At 42.1% G+C, this 21014-nt stretch overlaps 1 protein-coding gene across 2 annotated transcripts in view; it reads right to left on the bottom strand.

Moving 5' to 3' along the window:
• The window catches only part of tmc6b (transmembrane channel-like 6b), a 125396-nt gene extending 105161 nt beyond the window's left edge, over window positions 1-20235 (bottom strand). The window contains exon 1 of one of the 2 annotated variants that reach the window (XM_085963736.1): window positions 19723-20235. The gene's annotated coding sequence lies outside the window, so the exon portion shown is untranslated. The remainder of the gene's footprint in view (window positions 1-19722) is intronic. The other variant, XM_085963735.1, reaches the window with a different exon arrangement.
• Between the last annotated feature and the right edge of the window lie 779 nt (window positions 20236-21014).

Here is a 21014-nt window from a genome sequence, read left to right on the forward strand (position 1 = left end):
CTGATCTTTCCCCAGGGCAGTCAGCAAACCTCTGGTCTTAATATTGACTTGACTAACTTCGGGGAACCCAAAAATTCGGGCCCATAAATACAAGACAGTCACCAATAAATCGGTGGTGTGGAGATGCCGGTGTTGGACTGGGGTGGACAAATGTAAGAAGTCACACAACACCAGATTATAGTCCAACAGTTTTATTTGAAATCACAAGCTTTCGGAGCGCTGCTCCTTCGTCAGGTGAAGTGGAGAAATGCATAAAGACACAGCTTATATAGTCAGAGAATAATGCCAGATGATTACAGGTAATCTTTCTAACTGCCATTTATCACACCTCGGCAGAGAGATAATCACAGCAATCAAAGGTGTGAATGGTGTCCAAACAGGTCAGTCAGGAAAACATTACATCAAAGAACATATAAATCTAATAGAAAATTCAGTAACTTCTTTACGCAGAATGTGGAACTTATGACCACAAAGGAGTAGTTAAGGCGAATAGCATAGATGCATTTAAGGAGAAGCTAGATAAACACACGGGAGAGAAAGGAATAGAAGGTGATGCTGATAGGGTTGGATGAAAAGGGGTGGGAGGAGGCTCGTGTAGAACATAAAGACCAGCATGGACCAGTTGGGCTAAATGGCCTGTTTCTGTGCTGAAAATTCTATGTAATTCGATGTAACAATGTCTTGTAAATTGCATGAAGGGTGCCTTCGAGATCCCAAGGAGGAATGCCCAATAAACTGCCGAAAATGTACCTAAAATGGAGTGCAGCTTAAAAGCTGACCACACAAAATGGAAGTCTGTAGTGGAACTGAATGCTGGGAAATGGCTGGAAAGTGAAGCTAATTCAAGCCATGGAAGATCCCAGGTAATCAGGCCATAAAATCTCAAGGTTGATTACGCCATGAAGGCTTATTTATACAACAGACATTCCTTACTCGTCTTAAAGGCCATTATCCCTGGAATCAAACACTTAAAAAGAACACTACTTCCGGGGATAGAGATATCACATCGCCCCAAGAAAAAACCCCTCAAGAATAGCTCTTAGTGGGACAGAAACATGTCACATCCTTCATATTTGTATGATGACACACCTTTGAAGGATAAGTTGGGAAAAAGAGATACAAAGTCCGTCCTGCTGTGGATAAGACCATGCTTCAGTGGATCAGTGACTTTTAGAGGAGCTTCACATTTATCAGGGATGATTGGCAGAAGGAGGGGGCATAAATTTTTAGCACATGTTTCACTTTGATTGGTTAATTGACTGCAAGAAACTTCTAAGAACATAGGAACAGGAGTAGATTATTTAGCCCCGCGAGCCAGTTCCGCCATTCAATGAGATCATGGCTGGTCTGTAACCCAACTCCATCCACCTGCCTTTGCCCCATATCCCTTAATACCTTCGGTTAACAAAAATCTATCAATCTCAAATTTAAAATTAACATTTGACTTTGCATCAACTGCTGTTTGCGAAAGAGAGTTCCAAACTTCTACCACCCTTAGCGTGAAGAAGTGTTTCCTCACTTCACTCCTGAAAGGTCTGGCTCTAATTTTTCTGCTATGCCCCCTAGTCCTAGACTCCCCAACCAGCGGAAATAGTTACTCTCTACCTCCCCTATCAGTGCCCCTTAATATCTTTAAAACTTCAATCAAATCACCCCATAACTTTCTAAATTCCAGGGAATACAATCCTAGTTTTTGTAATCTCTCCTCATAATTTAACCCTTGGAGTCCAGGTATCATTCTGGTAAACCTATACTGCACTCCCTCCAAGGACAATATATCCTTCCTAAGGTGTGTGGTGTTAAGGTGTGTGGTGCCCAGAACTGAACACACCACTCCAGTTGTGGTCTAACTAGGGATTTCTCTTTGAAATTAGGATACACAAATCGAGGACTTTGCACCCCTCCAATCAATAGTAGTTATTAGTCAGTAGAAATTGTAACAGTAGCAGTCTATAGTTTGTATAGTAGGAAAGGTGCCATCTCTTTGTTAGATTCTCAATCTCTTTGCCAGAAGTGGTTTCTCTTTATAATTATCAAAAGATCAACTTCTGCAAAAACATTTACCTCACAGATGCATAAGGTACTTTTACAGGTACAAGTATATTGAGGACAGTGAGTAAAAGTTAGAGAAATTGTAGATATACTCGCCAGTTACAGGCAGAATTATGTGTATCGCTCAACTGTACAAGTGTCTGAGATGAAGAGTGAGAGGCAGGCCAGTTAGCCGATATAGTCATTCATGAGAAGGTGGGAAGCCAGAACCGAGAACTCAAGTCGGGCCCACTGAATGGGGCTCATCGACTCAACGCTCCAGAAGCTAACACCTGTGTCCCAAGGAAGACGTTTGACTCAGCCACACTGCCCATAAGGACAATGTCGTATAAGCTCCGGAAATATTGCGAACCATGCTCATAGACCCAGAGTTAGCTGATAAGTTAATAGACTGGCTTTTTAATCCTGTCAGCTACTGTATATAGAGATTTAACCCTAAATTAACCACACCCATTGTAACAATCATAGACTCGGATTGCTACTATAATTAATGCTCAGCGTCCGTTAATGCTGACTAGCAGTGATACCCTAAATTGCAACCTCTGTTATTCATTTACTACATTACTCTTTCCATTAATGATTTGCTATTCAAAATTGTTAGATGACCTTGACTACGTCTATTCATATCTAGTAAGTGCTTGTATACCCAATCGGAAAATTTAAAGTCAAGGATAATGTCGGAGTTTGGGAGGACTGAGGGACAAAAAGTCTCATTGGCTACTTAACTTACCTTAATTTTAACGATTTCAGAATAATACATCAATTTCAAAGTTACAGGACCTTGGCTCCAGAAATGCTCCGGTTAAACTGGATGCTTCTGTTGTGAATAAATTTCTGCTCTAAACAGACAAGTTTCTTGGCTTTCAAGTCTGTAACATAAGAAATAGGAGCAGGAGTTGGCCATTCGGCCCCTCGAGCCTGCTCCACCATTCAATAAGGTCATGGTTGATCTTCGACCTCATCTCCACTTTTCTGAACTATCCCCATATCCCTTGATTCCCTTAATATTCAAAAATCTATCGATCTCTGTCTTGAATATACTCAACGGCTGAGCCTCCACCGCCCCCTGGGGCAGAGAATTCCAAAGATTCACCACCCTCTGAGTGAAGACATTTCTCCTCATCTCGGTCCTAAATGGCCGACCCCTTATTCTGAGACTGTGACCCCTGGTTCTAGACTCCCCACCAGGGGAACCATCCTCCCTGCATCTACCCTGTCAAACCCTGTAAGAATTTTGTATGTTTCAATGAGATCACCTCTCATTCTTCTAAACCCTAGAGAATATAGGCCCAGTCTACTCAATCTGTCCTCATAGGACAATCCCCCCATCCCAGGAACCAGTCTGGTGAACCTTCATTGCACTCCCTCTACAGCAAATATATCCTTCCTTAGGTAAGGAGACCAAAACTGTACACAATACTCCAGGTGTGGTCTCACCAGGGCCCTATATAACTCCAGTAACTGAAGCTTGTTAATGTTTTTTTAAAACTCCACAAGGTCCATATCCGAAGTTAGATCAAGAGGTAAATATATATGCTCCCAACCATGAGGTTTGAAAGAGTTCACTACAGTGAGGCGATTATCATATTCATATCTTCAAAGCACAGCAAGAATAGTTGCTCCAAATCGTCCCATATTAAGACACTTTGCCAAGATCCAATGAAACCAGACTTTGCAAAAAACATATAGGCAATGAGCATCACATATGATCTTTCATATGGTGTGTACTGAAAACCTAACAAAAGGATTTTGTATTGACATACAATGGAGATGATTGAAATCCCATACAGAACTGGTTGAAGTTAGCAATGTGCAATAAGAGATATTTTTGTATAAATATGCCCAGCAAACACAAGCCAGTATGGTGGCTTCCAAAAACAATTTGACTCACGTATTAACTAGAACTTTTGTTTTAAATAAAAAGAAACTACCAGGTTAACTGTGGGTAAAACTGAACGGGTCACTTTCCACTGTAGTGAGGATTTGTCAGTGGAAACTTGAGCAAAGGCACTGGCATAATAGGGTGCAGGGAGTGACAATAATAAAAGGGCAGATGTCTCACAGAATTAACTTTCAACGTTACTAGAGAAAAGAGAATATTGGAGAATTTGTGCAGAACAGCTAAGAAGCAAGACCAGTGCTTCCCCATGGCCTAAAGCTCCAATAACCCTGGGCCAGCAGGTGATCATCATCTATGCATATGAGCTTTGATTATACAATGGACAGACTAACAACAACAACTTGTATTTATATAGTGCCTTTAACATAGTAAAACATCCCAAGGTGCTTCACAGGAGTATTATAAGACAAAGAAATTGACACCGAGCCACATAAGGAGAAATTAGGGCAGGTGACCTAAAGCTTGGTCAAAGAGGTAGGTTTTAAGGAGTGTCTTAAAGGAGGAAAGAGAGGTAGAGGCAGAGAGGTTTAGGCAGGGAATTCCAGAGCTTAGGGCCTAGGCAACAGAAGGCACGGCCACCAATGGTGGAGCGATTATAATCTGGGATGCTCAAGAGGGCAGAATTAGAGGAGCGCAGATATCTCGGGGGGTTGGGGGGCTGAAGGAGATTACAGAGATAGGGAGGGGCGAGGCCATGGAGGGATTTGAAAACAAGGATGAGAATTTTGAAATTGAGGCACTGCTTAACCAGGAGCCAATATAGGTCAGCGAGCACAGGGGTAATAGGTGAACAGGACTTGGTGCGAGTCAGGACACGGGCAGCCAAGTTTTGGATGACCTCAAGTTTACGTAGGGTAGAATGTGGGAGGCAGGCCAGGAGTGCGTTGGAATAGTCAAGTCTAGAGGTAACAAAGGCATGGATGAGGGTTTCAGCAGCGGATGAGCTGAGGCAAGGGCGGAGACAGCCGATATCATGGAGGTGGAGATAGGCGGTCTTTGTTATACTGCGGATATGTGGTCAGAAGCTCATTTCAGGGTCAAATATGACACCAAGGTGGCGAGCAGTGTAGTTCAGCCTCAGACAGATGTTAGGGAGAGGGATGGAGTCAGTGGCTAGAGAACAGAGTTTGTGGCGGGGACTGAAAACAATGGCTTCGGTCTTCCCAATATTTAATTGGAGAAAATTTCTGCTCATCCAGGACTGTGATGGGACAACACTGGGACAGGATTCCACAGGCAGAAGGAGCTGTGCACATTTGAAGATAAGGACATTACCATTTTCCTCTTTCTTAAGTTGTAACCCGAATAGCCACGTCTGGTGGATGAGAGAAAACTGGAACAAAGAAAATAAGAAAATCTGTACCTGTGCTCAAAGTTAACTACCTGTATGTTAGTTAGCTGAACAAGTACTGGGGGCTCAAGCAAAAAAAAGCCTCCTCAAATGTTTTCTAATTAAAAAGAGTGTGATTGGGTTAAGTCTCTCGAGTTCATGAGGGAAGACACACCCTGTGAGCAACGAGGAGAAAAATGTGTTTCCTATTTAGTAGTTTTGTTTGCGGGTTGGCAGGACATCAAGCATGTCGTTTCTGCTTTTGTATGGTTTGTCCCTTATCTTAAAGAGACACTGTCAATATGGCAAAGCATTTAATAATTTTTATGCAGAGGGAAGGGCATGATGATGTGATTGTCACTGCAAGCGTCCTGCATTTTTTAATTTCTTCGGTATTAAAAAACACAGGAAAGTTGCATTGAAAAGACTCTCAGCGCAGTGAACCAGTTGTAGCAGTTAATCTATTGTTCTTGCTCCTGAATAGTCTAAACCGCACCTTTAAATAAGATTTGCATTTCAAATGCGCACGGTGACAATTTTTTTTAAAATGGAGGCTTGTGTTTTTGCACAACATAACTAAATAATAAATCTGGCTACAAGAAACAGACAGATGAAAAACAAGTGCAGAATAATGTTTATTTCATCAAAGTGAGATCTGCTCAATGTGAGGTATATTCAGTTTTAGAACTTTGAACCCAATATTAGCAGACAGTTAAGATACAGCAGAGAACAGTGGTAGCATACTACACTTTTCACAGAATCTCTCAATAATCTGCCTCAGTGCCACCTGAGCATGCCTTACTGAGTGACTTCCATCTTCCAAGCCAGCCATTAAGATTGCTGAATCAGTGGCAATTATGGCCAGGTTTCTGGTATAGTCCCATGCGTGCTTGGAATTGGGTTTCATTTGGAGCCGTGGGAGTCAGGATCAAAGTCCCCTTTACAATTGATCAGTGTGCTCTATATCAAGCCAGTCTCAAGGATGACAGTGTTATAACCTAATTCTCCACCCAGCCTGCGAATGCATCGCCACTTTTAATTCTTCACCCATACAGACGTACTACAAGGATCAAGAGACCAAGTGTAAGAAGGCAGCTGATTGACCAACCACTAAAGTTGACATGCTACAGCTGGATATGTCCAGCAAGTAATCACTTCCAAACTCTTAACACCTTTGTCATATATTTCCTATGCCTCAATGTGCCCTGACAAAGCCAAAAAGTTGACAATGTTTTCCATTTTCCAAAACAGTCATTAAGATTGCTAAATCAGTGGCAATTATGGCCAGGTTTCTGGTATAGCCCCAAGTGTGCTTGGAATTGGGATGAGACAGCCCAGCATTCAAAATACACTTCTTTAAAAAAAAATGAATGGTGTTATTAATTTCAGGTTAAACCACAAACTGCAAGAAAAAGAAAACCATACAAACATAAAATGACATCCATTCTAACAGGCCCTCAAGATTGTATTTGTAAAGTAAATAGCTAATTGTGCATTACAGGTTTATTTTCTTATTTGAGAAAGTGGGACAGAGTAAGTTAGAGCTGGGGAGGAGTAGTTTATGGAAGTAATAATCGAAACTATTGAAAACCAAGCACTCTTTGCCACACACTTGAATTGAGAAGCTTACTATGCATGAAAGATGTGGGTCATCGTAGATGTAAATTGTCTGGGGGAGGGGTACATTTGCATGAAGTGAAGTGACTAATTGAGCCCCTCGAGAAATTAATTGCCAGACTGGAGGACCAACTAGCTACAGTGGAGCGTACTTTTCATGATAGGGTCATCATTGAGATATAGCAAGCAGTAGCATACAGATGGCAATCCCTATGGGATATAAAAAGAGTAGGCAGAAACAGAACGAACCTTTGGAACTACTGAAACCAGGCTACAGGAAGAAAGACACTGAAAAGAAGGAAATAGGAATTGGCACAGAGTCTGTTTGGGTGGATCTTGATGTTAGAAAATTAAAATGTTACAGGCCACCACAAATTAAACTGAGGTGAACGTACTGCTGTGAGAGGTCATAAAAAAATTATCTATGCCAAGGCCTCCACTGCAAAGGAGCCCAACCTACAGACAACCGCACAGAAAGGCTCACCAGTCAACCATTAGCTCGTATGAGGAAAAGGATTTATTTTCCTAATTTTCCATCCTTTTCTTAGTCTCAAGTGAGATGAAGAAACCTATCCTTCCCCCACTGCCTGAGGGAGACCACATTCAAGGTCAGCCAAAACTGGGAAATCATTTTTTTTTTTTTTAATTAGATCATGTGGTTCTGGTTTTAATAATCTTGGACTTGTTTGCAAACTGATGTTCTTGGACATTACAGTACCATGGAGCCACTGATGTGAAAACTATCAAAACAAATGACAAAGTTGTTAAAAGTTCGATTTCACATTTCACCTTTATGTCTCTCTCCACTATTCTTGTTACCCCAGATTTTGTGGCTAAGCTTTTAAAAATTGACGCCAGAAATGAAAGAACTTTAAAGTCAAAAAGTACTTACAAAATTTCTTGAAGTCTACTGAAGAATTGTTCACGAAAACATGCATCTACACATCCACTTTAACAAGTTAACGCAGCCAGACAAATACAGGAAGACAAATAAGTCAACGGGCGACTCGTGTTTGAACATTCCTGCTGTTGCATAATATTGTTTCAACATGTCTGCCTCACCTCTCGCTCATTGCTAATCGATGACTATGAGCTCTAAAGGCACAGTCAGTCACACCTTTGAGTAATCAGAAATGAAATACTATTGTCGCTTTCCCAATTATAATATTTTTACTTTCTCAAAGTAGTCAAAGATTAAAAACAAAAATTAATTACAGCTTAATCCAAAATTACTGCTACTGTGGAACTCGCTACCACAAGGAGTAGTTGTGGTGAATAGCAGAGATACATTTCAGGGGGTGTTAGATAAGCACGAGAGAGAGAAAGGAATAGAAGATGGAGAGAGGTGGGAGGAGGCTCGTGTGGAGCATAAACACCGCATGGGCCTGTTGGGCCGAATGGCTGGTTTCTGTGCTGTAAATACTTGGTAATTGTAATACTTTTTGCACTGCAAATGCCCATATCGTAAACACATGAAAAAATTGTAAGCAAATATACGCAAAACTCTCGTGGTGGCGAGATTGTAATTCAAGTTGGGCAACATAACAGGGTCTTACCAGCTGCACTGTGCATCCTACAGTTACTGGTCTCAATAAGACCACAGCCCTACTTCCCTGGTACATTTTCTCAACAAGCGTCAATTATGCTGCGTACAACTGAACATCTACTCAGTTCTGATGAAAGGTCATCGACCTGAAACGCTGACTCTGGTTCTCTCTCCACAGATGCTGCCTGACCTGCTGAGCGTTCCCAGCATTTTCTGTTTTTATTTCAGATTTCCAGCATCCACAATATTTTGCTTTTGATTTACTCGGGCCTCACCTTTTTCATCCTTCCTTACTTACTTACACAAGTACATCTCCTATTCCAGAAAATAAAAATGCCTCCGTGTTCAGAATCAGTTAGCGCATTTAGTCTGGGAGAAACAGAACAGGACAGGTTACTGAATCCAGAGGCCAGGACTAAGAATCCAGAGAATGCGAGCTCAAACCTCACCATGGCAGTTTGAGGGTTTGAACTTAATCTAAAAGAAATACGTGATGCAGAAGGAGGAGTTTAAAGAATAAAATCTTTAAACTGATTTCTAAATGATGGGTTCATCGAGCACTCATTGAAACCATCTCAACTGGCTTTAAGCTTGAGCACGTATTTGCCTATCCCTACCTCTCTTCCCTCATCCCTTAATAAAAGGCCCAATAGGAAGATCCAATGTTCGATTCCAGGCCTGTGCAGAGTTAGCAGATCTCAACTAATGCAACAACAGTGGCATAACAATCAACTTCAATGTTCACAGGCTAGGAAAGGAAAGAACAAATCTATGTTCTCTCTCCTGATCACTATCCGGAGAATGCAAATATGAATGTCATATTAGGACAGATTAGACTTGGCTGTGATGGATGCATAGTTGAAGGGCCGGCCAACATTCACTCTGGGCAATTTTGACCTAGTGCGATAATGTAAAACGGGCGATAGCGAATCGGCAACCCGTTTCACATCGCTCCTGAATGCTGCCGATTTTCTTTCACCCGTTTTACATTATCGCACAACGGCAAAGCTACCCCCACTACGCGAAGCACCTTAAGGCGTTTTTCCTTCGTTAAAGGCGCTATATAAATGCAAGTTCTTGTTATCAGGCTCACACAGGAAGAAAGGTGCTGCAGGGGTGTAAGTGCCTGGGGAATTGTACCCCAGAAATGAGGGTGTCTTCAGGGGGAAAGTGGGAAGGCAACTTGAGGGTTAGTTACCTTCTTCAGTACCAAGTACTCCTAAATGAGCTATGACACTGATTAACTGCAGAGTACAGCTGCCGCAACATTGCGCTTTAGCCCCTCTATTATCACACCCGCCACCCCACCCCCAAATACCCCACATCAGGGAGAGCTCGCTTCCATGAGACATGCTCACAGCCTTTGTGTGGGATTTCTCATTAGTGGTGAATTGCAGGCGACTTTGTGCTGTAGATTTACACTCAATTGGAACTAGGTTCAGCCTGCCTGAACTCAAAATTACATGCATCTCTTCCAGCCTAAACAGAACCCAGCGGTGAAAATGACAGTGTTTAAACAAGCTGAATCGCCCAGAATTATCATCATCATCATGTCGGAAGACTCTACTGTTCCAATTATATTCCCACTGTCAGATTCTAGCGATCTGCTCAATTGACAGCGCCATCTATTTAACACATGCTTGCCTCCTGAAATAAAAAAAGAGAAAATGCTGGAAATACTCAGCAGGTCAGGCAGCATCTGTGGAGAGAGAAACAGATGACGTTTCAGGTCGATGACCCTTCATCAGAACTGGTCATTCCCCTGACCATACCTGCTGACCTTGGAATGCGGGATCTATGCTTTCAATACTGTGGTGTCAATACAGGAACCTTGCCCAACGTCTTGCTTCCTGTTTAAGATGCACTTCAAAATGCTCAGACAATTGTGCATGCTCATTATAATGCTCCTTATCGACTTGTTTGCACAACATGGTTCTATTGCAAATAATACTGTAAAACTTGCAATTTTCTTCTGTATTCTGCTGATTACACATTTCCCCTCACACAATTCCTGATGTGGTGCTGGATATGTGCCCAGTGGATGTAAAGGAAGAACTTGTATTTATAGTGTGCCTTTTGTATCCTCAGGACATCTCAAAGTGCTTCACAGCCAATGAATTATTCTTGAAGTGTGGTTAAACGTGGCTGGCAATTTGTGCACAAGGTCCTATAAACCGTAATGTGATGCTTGACCAGTTAATCTGTTTTGGTGGCGTCGGTTGGTGGCTGAATGTTGGCCAGAGCACCAGGAGACATTGTAGCACTTCTAGATACAGGAAACTTTGGTTTATCCGGAGGTTGTATGTCCAGAATACTCGATCTAATGGCAAAAATCAGGAGCCGTTTTCTTTAAGGTTTTTTTAGATCTCGTTCCTTTATTTTTTCCCCAGTCAGCCACTGCAAGGTCTGTAGCTATAGCAACAGCTTCAGCTAGAGACGCTTGCAGCTGCAGCCGGCTCTTTAGAAGCTGTTGCTAAGCAACAGTGTTTGTTGTCAGATACGGAGATGAAAACCTCCGTATGCTTCAACATTAACTTTGTATGTCCGGTAGTTTTGATAGATCGGCAACACGCCGGTCCCGTATATCACAAAGTTTCCTGTACTGCACTCAAGGGTCAGCCTAGATTATGTGCTCAAGTCCCTGAAGTAATCTTCAACCGACAGCCTTCTGACTCACAGGCAAGAGTGCTGCCAATGAGCCAACTGTTGAAAAGTGTCACACTCGCCTTTCATTCTGTGCACACTTCTTGATTTGATTGATGTGCAAAGCATCATTAGACCTGACCAGGATAAAACTTGTGTGAGAATAATTCCTGCGTTTGAAACCAAATTTAAAGGCAGCGTTTACAGAGTCATTTTAATAGTTATAGAAATCATCTACCAGTTTGAAGCTTTCAAAGAAGTTTAAAGGAAAGAAACCCTGTATCTCTTCTCTGTACAGGCCACTTTTGGAAACTCCCAACAGTGGCTCCCTCTGAAAGAGCAGGTTTTAGTTGATAGGGAGGCCACATCCTGAACGTCATATGAGCCAAGTGGAAAAAAAAGAACACAATCCGGAAAGAGTAAAATACATTTGCTCTTGATAAAAGGGTAGCAATCTTCCTAGAAAGCTTAACCCCTTTTACCAGCATGACAAGCACAAGGGCCTCATGATCCTTTCCTGGCAAGGCATCACTACAATAGAAACAAGAGCATTTATTGGTCTGCAAAGAGAACTTAACTTCAAAGTCTCAGTGTTGCTGCCTTTGTAAACTGATTCTCGATGAAGCACCCCTACCGAAAGATTTAGCACTATACTGTAGGTACCTTCTACCACCTTCTCCAATTGCCAAGAAGTGCATCAATGGGCTTTACCAGAAGATTATACTGTGATTACAATCAGCTTCACTTATGGACCAGTTTTACTGAGGATTTTGCACTGACTTAATGCAATTTTTACATCTCACAGATGCAGAATGTGTAGCACAAGTGCAATTTTTGCAAAACCAAGCCAAGCTCAGGTCACTTATCCTGTACGTAATCTTACAACACTTAGGCTTCACAGTATGTCAGCTTTTTTAAAACGTTGAATTTTAAACTTCCAAAGCACACCAGCGGTGATATTTCTTACCATTCACTCAGCTCTCTTGCAAGTTCATATTTTTTTCAGCCAATGCCAGGACACCATCGTTGACAGGACTCTGCTTTCCCCTGACCAGACTGCAATGTGAGTGGGGCAGTACAACTCAATGCTCTCCACTCACAGTGCTCTCAAAGTGAGATCAAGCCTGCAGTGTAACTGCAATAATTAGTAAATACTTTAGTGCAGTAGAAGTTACAAACTCAAAGCCATTTTATGTCGTACACTGTGCGTATCACAACATTTAATCGCAATATAGGCACAATATTAAATATCGAGTCAGGCGAATAAAATTCTGTGGAAAATAGGTTGTTCACTTAGAAACGGACTGTACTGAGCAGAGGCAAGATAAAAGTAGAGGGTTTTTTAAACGACAAAAGAGTGATTGTTTACAAAAGGTTCTCTCTCAGCACACCCCACAGGCTTCTTCTTAGGAAATATTTCTCAACAAAACACTATAGTGTCCTTATCTTGGTGGTCCCCTGACAAAATATACTTACCATCTGCAGATTTTTGGTAATATGTCCAAATTATGGCCAGCAAGTTGCAAAGACCTTTTTTTTTGCTGAGGTAGGACTTCCCAGCACCAGCCTCTCATCCTGCTGCACAATGTGATCAGTGGAATGTCGGTGCAGCTGCATTAACCCCTTCAGCACTTTTCCCATCTCTGGATTGTTAAATATCAAAATTATTTGAACGTGATTGAAACATTAGCAAAGTAGTAAAGGCCAATTTAAAATAGGATTTTTTTTTTCCCCCTTAAGGACCAAAGTTGCAGTGTTTTCTTTGGCTACCCATGCAGTACTGCCCAAGCACAGAGCTCAATATCACAACAAAATAATACTGTGTTTCAAAGCTGCAGCATAATCGTGGTATCCCTACCCACAACGTCAAAAACATTCAGAGCCATGCACTGTATACCAAACTGAGCTGCAGCCAGAGACTACTGGATATCATACAAGTTTCTAACATCATTGAATCCTCCACAGACTGTAGATGGGCTCTCAGTGCACAGCGCTAATGAGTGCTTGGGTTTTTTTGGCTACGGCAGCTCTTCCCATCAATGTCAAGTGTGACATTAACAATGGAAGAAAACCTTGTGCATCACATTTGATTTCGAGGTCAAATAGAACCATTTATAAAATGCGTAACCTTTGATCCAGTTTAAGTTTTGTGGATATTACATCAGAAGTAGGTCTGCTTTATCCACATGAAAAAAAAGCCGTTAACAGGATAAGTTCAATATGAATAAGAGCGGTAATGCCCCTTTTTAATGCACAATCATTCTTAGTCAAGTAGAATTTGGTGCATTCTGCAACTGGAAGCATTCAGAAATCAGGCACAAACAAAATGTAGTGTGAAATGGGACATTTTTATAATCCAATAAAAAAGGCCAGTGACATTTTGGGTTTTATAAATAAGGGCAAAAAGCACATGGCAAAGAGTTAATGATAGAATACTGTGCATAGTTTTGAGCACCACATTATACAAAGGAGATTAAAGCCATAGAGTGTGTGCAGCATAGATTCACCATGATGATACAGGGCTATAAGAAAGCAGGGCAGTGGGATTAGTTTTGGAGTGCTTTAGCAAAGAGCTGTCAGACACAATGGCTGCCTTCTGTGCTGTAAAGTTCTAATGCTTATGTATACATAATTGACAAAATATTCACTGATTTTAATATTCCAGTCATTTCCCTCGAGTTAAACTCTGCAGGATTTCAGGTTTAAAGTTAATCGTATCCTCTTAAGGTTGTGGAAGCCATTTTGTACGGCAGCCAATATTTATTTCAGATGCTCTAAGTGTTTGCGGCAAAAAATAAAATCAGCTTTCGGACTGATAAACTGTCAGGTACCAGGCTTCGTTCAGCACATGTATTCACACTATAAAAACTTGATTACAACTGAAGACAATATTAAGGCCATAAAATTATTTGCTGTTTCGTATGGGAAAGAATCATGACCGATCAGACAGCCTGTTATTATATCCATATACTTTCTATGTTGTTGTGCATCAAGGAAGTGAGTCAGCTTTCCCTTACTATGGATTAGTTAGAACGTTGGATGCTATGGGGTCAATTCTCCTGTTCCGTCCTGCGCCTGAGTGCGAGTCAGTCGAGGCGTATCCAAAGCCTGTTCTGTCTGCCCTGACGTGAATCTGCCGGTATTTGTGGGTTCAGGTCAATAGCAAAGACCCAAAGCAATCCAGGCACAGACTCGTCCCCCCGCAGGGCCTTACATCTGGAAAAGGCTACAGCAGCTGTTGCAACCCTGAGAAGCCTGAAGCAGCGGCAATGTTTTTTGCAATCCAAAAGCAGCCGCAATGAAGCCTCTCATGCTGACCCCCATCCTGCTGACCCTGAATGATAAAGGAAACTACCTTCTTTGGTCTTCGTTGTCTGTCCATCTCCGATTCTCTATGCCCTACGTTTTTTTGGACACCCCTCAAAATGGGCACCCTTCCAGCATTTTGGGGGGGGGGGGGGAGAAAATGAGGTAGAAAGGCCAGCTGCACCCTCTCCTGCCTCATTACCACCCCTGCTCTTTGCTTACATCTGCTGCAGAAGCAAGCACTTTACCCACAGGGTAATCCAGAAGTCCCTGGGCAATGTAAAGGGGGCAAACACCTGGTGTTGGGAGGGGGGGGGGGGGTTCTTCCCACTTTTCCTGTCCTTTGCGCCTAGGAACTGAGCATTCCCCAGATGCAGTGGACGGGAAAAACTGGCTCTGATGATTCATGCATGCTCAGACGATCAGGGTGTGGGGCAGTCTTGATGGACCAGCTGCTTTTTTTCCCCTGCCTGTCGATTTTGTATGTTCGTATGTAATATATAAACTACAAGCTGCTTTATATCACTCCTTAAATGTGGAATAGGTGCGGAATTGACTTCAGTCTGTGAAATCTGCAATGCTCAATATCACAACTAGACACCTTGCAGAATCAGCTACAAAGTTCAGCTCTCTACCATTGATGAGTGGTTCTCTATTATCTTCAATCACTGCTCTCATATTGTACGGTGCAAGCATTGATATCATCAGTGGAGCAGGTAGAGATCCTGCATTAAGTAAACACACAAGAGTTTCACATATCTGTTCTCTCAGAGGGCGTGCTTACTTTTTTTTATAAAGAAGATGCAGCATCAAGTAAACCATGCTACTAAGTAGAACATGGGAATAGACCTGATGGGCAGTCTATTTTACCGCAACGAGAAACAGCTTTACACTTCAAATGTAAGATCACAATAATGAAACTGCACACTACCAAGATTGGAAGAGGAGTGTAACAATTCAATGCCGAGTTCAACAAACCAGATATGATGTGGCTAAACACACTGATGCACTGCCACTCTTAGCATGTTGTTTCACAGTGGCAGCATGCGGGTTCACACTCAGAACTACCAATCTAGACTATGCCATGATTGGAGTGCCGAGCACAGGTTGGGAACACCTCAGGCTGCCCTCAGGAACCTCGTAAGAACTGGTTACGGTCACATGTCAGACCTCTAAGTCAGGGAATCGTGTACGTCAACTGATGAAAACCAAAACCAAAAGAGGCCATTTGACTTTTTACTTTGTAGACATGTTCTTGATTTCAACAGCTGTTAGCTTGGGCATTATATGACTGACACAGTGAACAAGTCAGCTGAATAAACTGCATAATGGATTTCCCCTCTCAAAGTGATTTGTAATTGTGGTTTTATTGCACAACACATGATTATGGACAACACTCCTTAGGACTGTGGACAATTGGGTCGATTCAGTCCTTTAAGCTTTGTTTTGCCAACACTGGGCAATTGAGTTTGCATCTCTTTCTGCATAACTTATATCCTCAAAATAAATCCACATTCAAACAAAGTTAATTCATGGCCCAGTTGCACTGTGGGTATTGCTTTGGAACTATGGAGGCACAAAGCATTTATACTGTCTGCTTCTACTGAAGGTCGAGGGTCAGAAGGGTTCGGCGTCTTCAGTAAATGACCCGTGAACTGAACCGTTTTAATTTATGGGACCGGGGAGTTAACAACCAATTTAATTTCAATAGTATAGGATGTTACAGCTATTTAACAAACCTACCAGTAGCTGAAGTGTGTATCCAGTGCAAACTGAGGTGTCAGTGCAACAGTTAATAAACACCAATCTAGGTTTGAGATAAGAATTGATATTTTAAAAGCTTCCATAAAAACACAACAGTTATGACCTTATTATGCCCGTGTGAATACTAATTAGTTAGATCTGTTACAAATATGCCGTTCTGCATGCCAAGTAAAGGACCATCAAAAAGCTGATACATTTCAATCCACCATACATTCACAGTTTATTGGAAGTGAATCAATTTATATTGCAAAAGCAGAACAGCACTCACAAAATTTAAAGGAAAGGTTTTTTTAAATTTAAATCCAACTTGGGTTGTGGGGTCCACACAGAAGATATTAATCTCTCCTTTCGCTTCTCAGATACCAACAGACTTGCAATGTAGTTCCAGCATTTTATTTCAGGATTTCCAGTTTCTTTTTTATCATCTTCCCATGATGGGTCATGCATAAATTCACAGCTTGACAAGAGGACCGAGCTGTGTAGATGAGAAGGGTTCAAGTTTCAATCCCAGGCCACACTGAGTTAGTTAATCTCAGTTATTACAACGAGGAATCCCAACCATTTGCCTCAGTGTTCTCTGGGAAGCAGGTTTGGGATAGAGTTCTCAGTTATGGTCAGTGGCTGGGTCCTAATGTGGTTTGCCAGGATCTCGTTACCAAACCCATTTTACTGAACTGCCAGTTTTGTACTTTCCCCCACCCCTGGAAAGCAGATACAAGACCTGGCTAAAACATAGCGTCTCAAGGGGGTGGAGTCTGCAAGTAACAAAGACCTGACAATCTCCACCTAAGATTCAGACCAATAATCCACTTCTTTTGTATCAAGGAATAAGCTCCATTTCATACCACACATTATGTGCTGGTTATTTTTCAGTTGGAAGTGTTGTCACATGACCATGGATGAACTTCAGGTAGCAAATGTTTACCGTGACCTACACCTCAAAGCACTGGAGAGGTACCACCAACACTGCCTCCGCAAGATCCTGCAAATCCATTGGCAGGACAGGCGCACCAAAGTCAGTGTTCTCGCTCAGGCCAACACCCCCAGCATCAGGGCTTTGACCACGCTCGATCAGCTCCAATGGACGGGTCACATCGTCCGCATGCCCGATACGAGACTCTCAAAACAAGCACTCTACTCGGAGCTCCGACACGGCAAGAGAGCCCCAAGTGGGCAGAGGAAACGCTTCAATGACACCCTCAAAGCCTCCTTGAAAAAGTGCAACACCCCCACCGACACCTGGGAATACCTGGCCCAAGACCGCACAAAATGGAGGAGAAGCATCCGGGAAGGCGCCGAACACCTGAGTCTCTTCGCCGGGAGCAAGCGGAAGCCAAGCGGAGGCAGCGCACGTCAACCCAAGCACCCCACCCACCCGCCCCTTCAACCACCGTCTGCCCCACCTGTGACAGAGACTGTAGGCCCCGCATTGGACTCATCAGTCACCTGCGAACTCATTTTTAATGTGGAAGCAAGTCATCCTCGGTTCCGAGGGACTGCCTAAGAAGACTGTGACCTACTGAACGTTTGATCTGGCACACTTTAGACATTAGCCAATTGCAAGTCCATGCCCATCATTTTGTGTTTGCGGAATGGGAATCTGTGGCAGGACTTTAAAGCAGTATTCTACCAGCTTGCTTTGCCAAAACCATCATTACAAATTAAAAGAGGAGTTATGTGAAATAGTTTTAAATTATTCAAAAGTTTTTAAGAAGTGTTTCTTAATCTCCCTCCTCAGATGATGGTTCTTGCCATGAACATTTGTTTTTATGATAAACACTGTTTGCTCTGAAGGCACTGGAGTATAATATGACAATACTTGTCTAAGACAAGTGCAGTCATGCAATGTGAAATTGTAAAAAAAACAGATCCTATTGCTTTTGGCTGGCTCTGTTAATTCAACTTCACTACAGCCAACTAGCAGTTTACAATGATATATAAAATGGCCAGCAGCCCAGACTTGACAAATGATTAAGTTTTATGCTGCTAATTTCAGAACTGATGTCTCTGCATGAATGAAATGCAAACTTTTGTGCAAGTGTGCATTAAATTCCACCTATAATCTATAATGCTAAACATGACAAGTGCAGAATGTGCTTTAATGCTCAACAGGCCATGTGAACCACACCTCAGAACTCTCTGGCAGCTATAAATTAAAACGTACATTTAAATTCTTGTGGCTAAATATCACATAAGCTTAATTCTTTAGCAAAAGAGCTGGATAAATATCTTGTTAGGTAAAGGATTGAAGATTATAAGGATAAGCATAAAAAATGATGAAATATTCCCTGCAATAGGTTAGTTGCCGAGTTACTGGGAGTAGGGAAGGTCTTTCCGTGGAAAGCGAACAGCCAAGCATATATTATTTAAAATGAAAGGCCAGTTATTCAGGACTTTCACTCAATTATGTTCAAGGGCAAGAAACTTTCAAGAACAATTTTCATGCAATTAAGTAAGTTGCATAGGGTATCTTGTTTAGTCAGCAGAACGAGTGGGGCGTATTCCTTTTTTTTACTATCCTTATGGGTGAGACAAAGTGGCTGTGAGGGATCTTCAGTGTGACTAAAGAACCACTGCAAACTATGCACCTACAGTGCCTTACTTTCTTAACACTCGAGATTGTTTGTAGAATTGGGTGGCGAGAGTATTCCATGCATTGTTCAAAATTGTGGCACTAAACACAGTCGGGGTATTATTTATTTGACTTAAACTGTAAAGACCGTACATGTTACAACAGATGTTATTCTTTATAATAACCAGTAATTTCCAGGATCATTTTTTTAAATTTTTTTTAAAAGAACATAATGAACAGGCAACGAGCATTGAGCCTATCTAACCTGCTCCCTTCTAATTTGGGAACACAGGATCAATCCTGGTACGCTGCTCATCTGATATATATATTCTGTTCTCAAAGCTGCTATTGTTTCACATCCTGTGTAGATTTCTGTTTGGTTTATATATTAGGTGGAATCAAACAAAATGGTAAAGCCACCTTTATTATACAGGTATAACAACAGAAAATGCTGGAAAAACTCAGCAGGCCAGGCAACATCCGTGGAGAGAAAATAGAGTCAACGTTTCGGGTCAAAACCCTTTGTCACCCTTATACAGGTATCTGCCAGACCTATTGTGCCTATTAATACCATATTTTCTTGAAGTATTATCTGTCATGCAATTAGTGATTGGCATGAAGTTAACCACGTCTGTGCTGCAAATGCCATCAGGCAGCACATTGCTGGTTTTCTTGAACCGCCATTGGGCAACAGGTCAACTTGTATTGGCACAGGGGCGAGGGCCTCGAATGGCCTCCTTCTGTGCTGCAAGATTCTATGATCAATTAAAACCATTTCTGGTTTCTTGCCAAGCGTTATAACTAACACAGCTGTCGTCCAGATAACAACACGTTATTTACAGTGGTCTGCTGCTCCTTTTACCCTTTTGTAACCATGAAGCACATTAATCGACCTCAACAGGTTTTAACCCTGCACTCCTCCGTTCAGGCTGCCAAGTTTCCAAAGCTAACTGGTCATTTGTAAAAACTTCCAATTAAAACAAAAAGTTCACCTGCTCAGAAAAAAAACCTCCGAATTTAAAGATGCATTTGTTGATCGAGAATTGGAGTCAGGAAGCCTTGCCCTCCGAACTTTGCCCCCCTTCACCTCTTGTCTGTGGTTAAAAGGCGACGTTTGTGAGGTGCAACGAAAGAAATCTTTGGGATCCAGGTCGCACCGAAACAAATGAAGAGCGCAGCCCGCTAAGAAAAAAGCTTCGAAGTCACTGAGCGGAGTGCAAGATTGTGTCCGAGATTAATTGTTTCTTTTACATTGTTCACCAGCCCCTCGCCAGCTTCGAATACAGAGTGTCCTCGGTCGCTCTTACCTCAGGAGATTGTTGTAACTACTCTCTGTCCCCCTCACGGGTTCCCAGCTGGGACTCTGTAACTCTTCGATACTCTTGTCGCTATTACTTTGTTGCAATGCGCGGCCAGCGGCACCTGTTCCCGCCGCGGCCACCAGCGGCGCTCTGCACACAGCTCCCGCTCCAGGCTCCTGGGACATGTAGTCCAGGCCTGCTTGCTCAGAGCTGCACCATACATTTCTCGGTCTCCCCAGGGTCCTGTTTGCAATTGCATCGGGATGACTTGTCTACTTTTTGTTTTTTATTATATATATAATAATAAAGACTTGCATTTTTTAAAATTAAAAACAGAAAATGCCGGAAATACTCAGCATCTGTGGAGAGACTCAGCCGGACCCTGACCAGCCCCAGACCAACACAGCCGTCCAAACACCAATCCGAGTGAACCAAATCATTAAAAAATGCAAAGAAACCTACCTGGAACATTGGAACAAAATAACCGAAAGCCAAAGCAGATTAGAATGTTACCGGGCCCTAAAAAGAGAATATAAACTGGCAGACTACCTCACGACCATCAGAGACACAAAACAGAGACAGACCCTCACCAGGTACAGACTAAGCGACCACCAACTGGAAATTGAAAAAGGCAGATACAAGAAATCCTGGCAGCCTAGAGAGAATAGAATATGCGATCAATGTCTGGCTGGCGAGGTTGAAACAGAAATGCATTTCCTCCTAAAATGCGAAAAATTCAACACATCAAGAAACATATTATTCAACAAGCTAAGCCAAACAACCCCAGATTTCAAGGAATTGGATGATCTGTCAAAATTGAGATTAGTCCTAGGAGAAGGAGACAGACCATACCTTGGGGCCAAATATGTAACAACATGTCACAACCTGAGGACTGTTTAAAATTAAGACTGTTTAAAATTAATATTGAACGTACCAAATGAAGTACAAAGACTGTTTAAAATTAATATTGTTTAAAAGTAATA

Source organism: Somniosus microcephalus, chromosome 21 (genome assembly GCF_052327205.1).
Source record: "Somniosus microcephalus isolate GS21.2 chromosome 21, FLI_Smic_1.0, whole genome shotgun sequence".
NCBI lineage: Eukaryota > Metazoa > Chordata > Chondrichthyes > Squaliformes > Somniosidae > Somniosus > Somniosus microcephalus.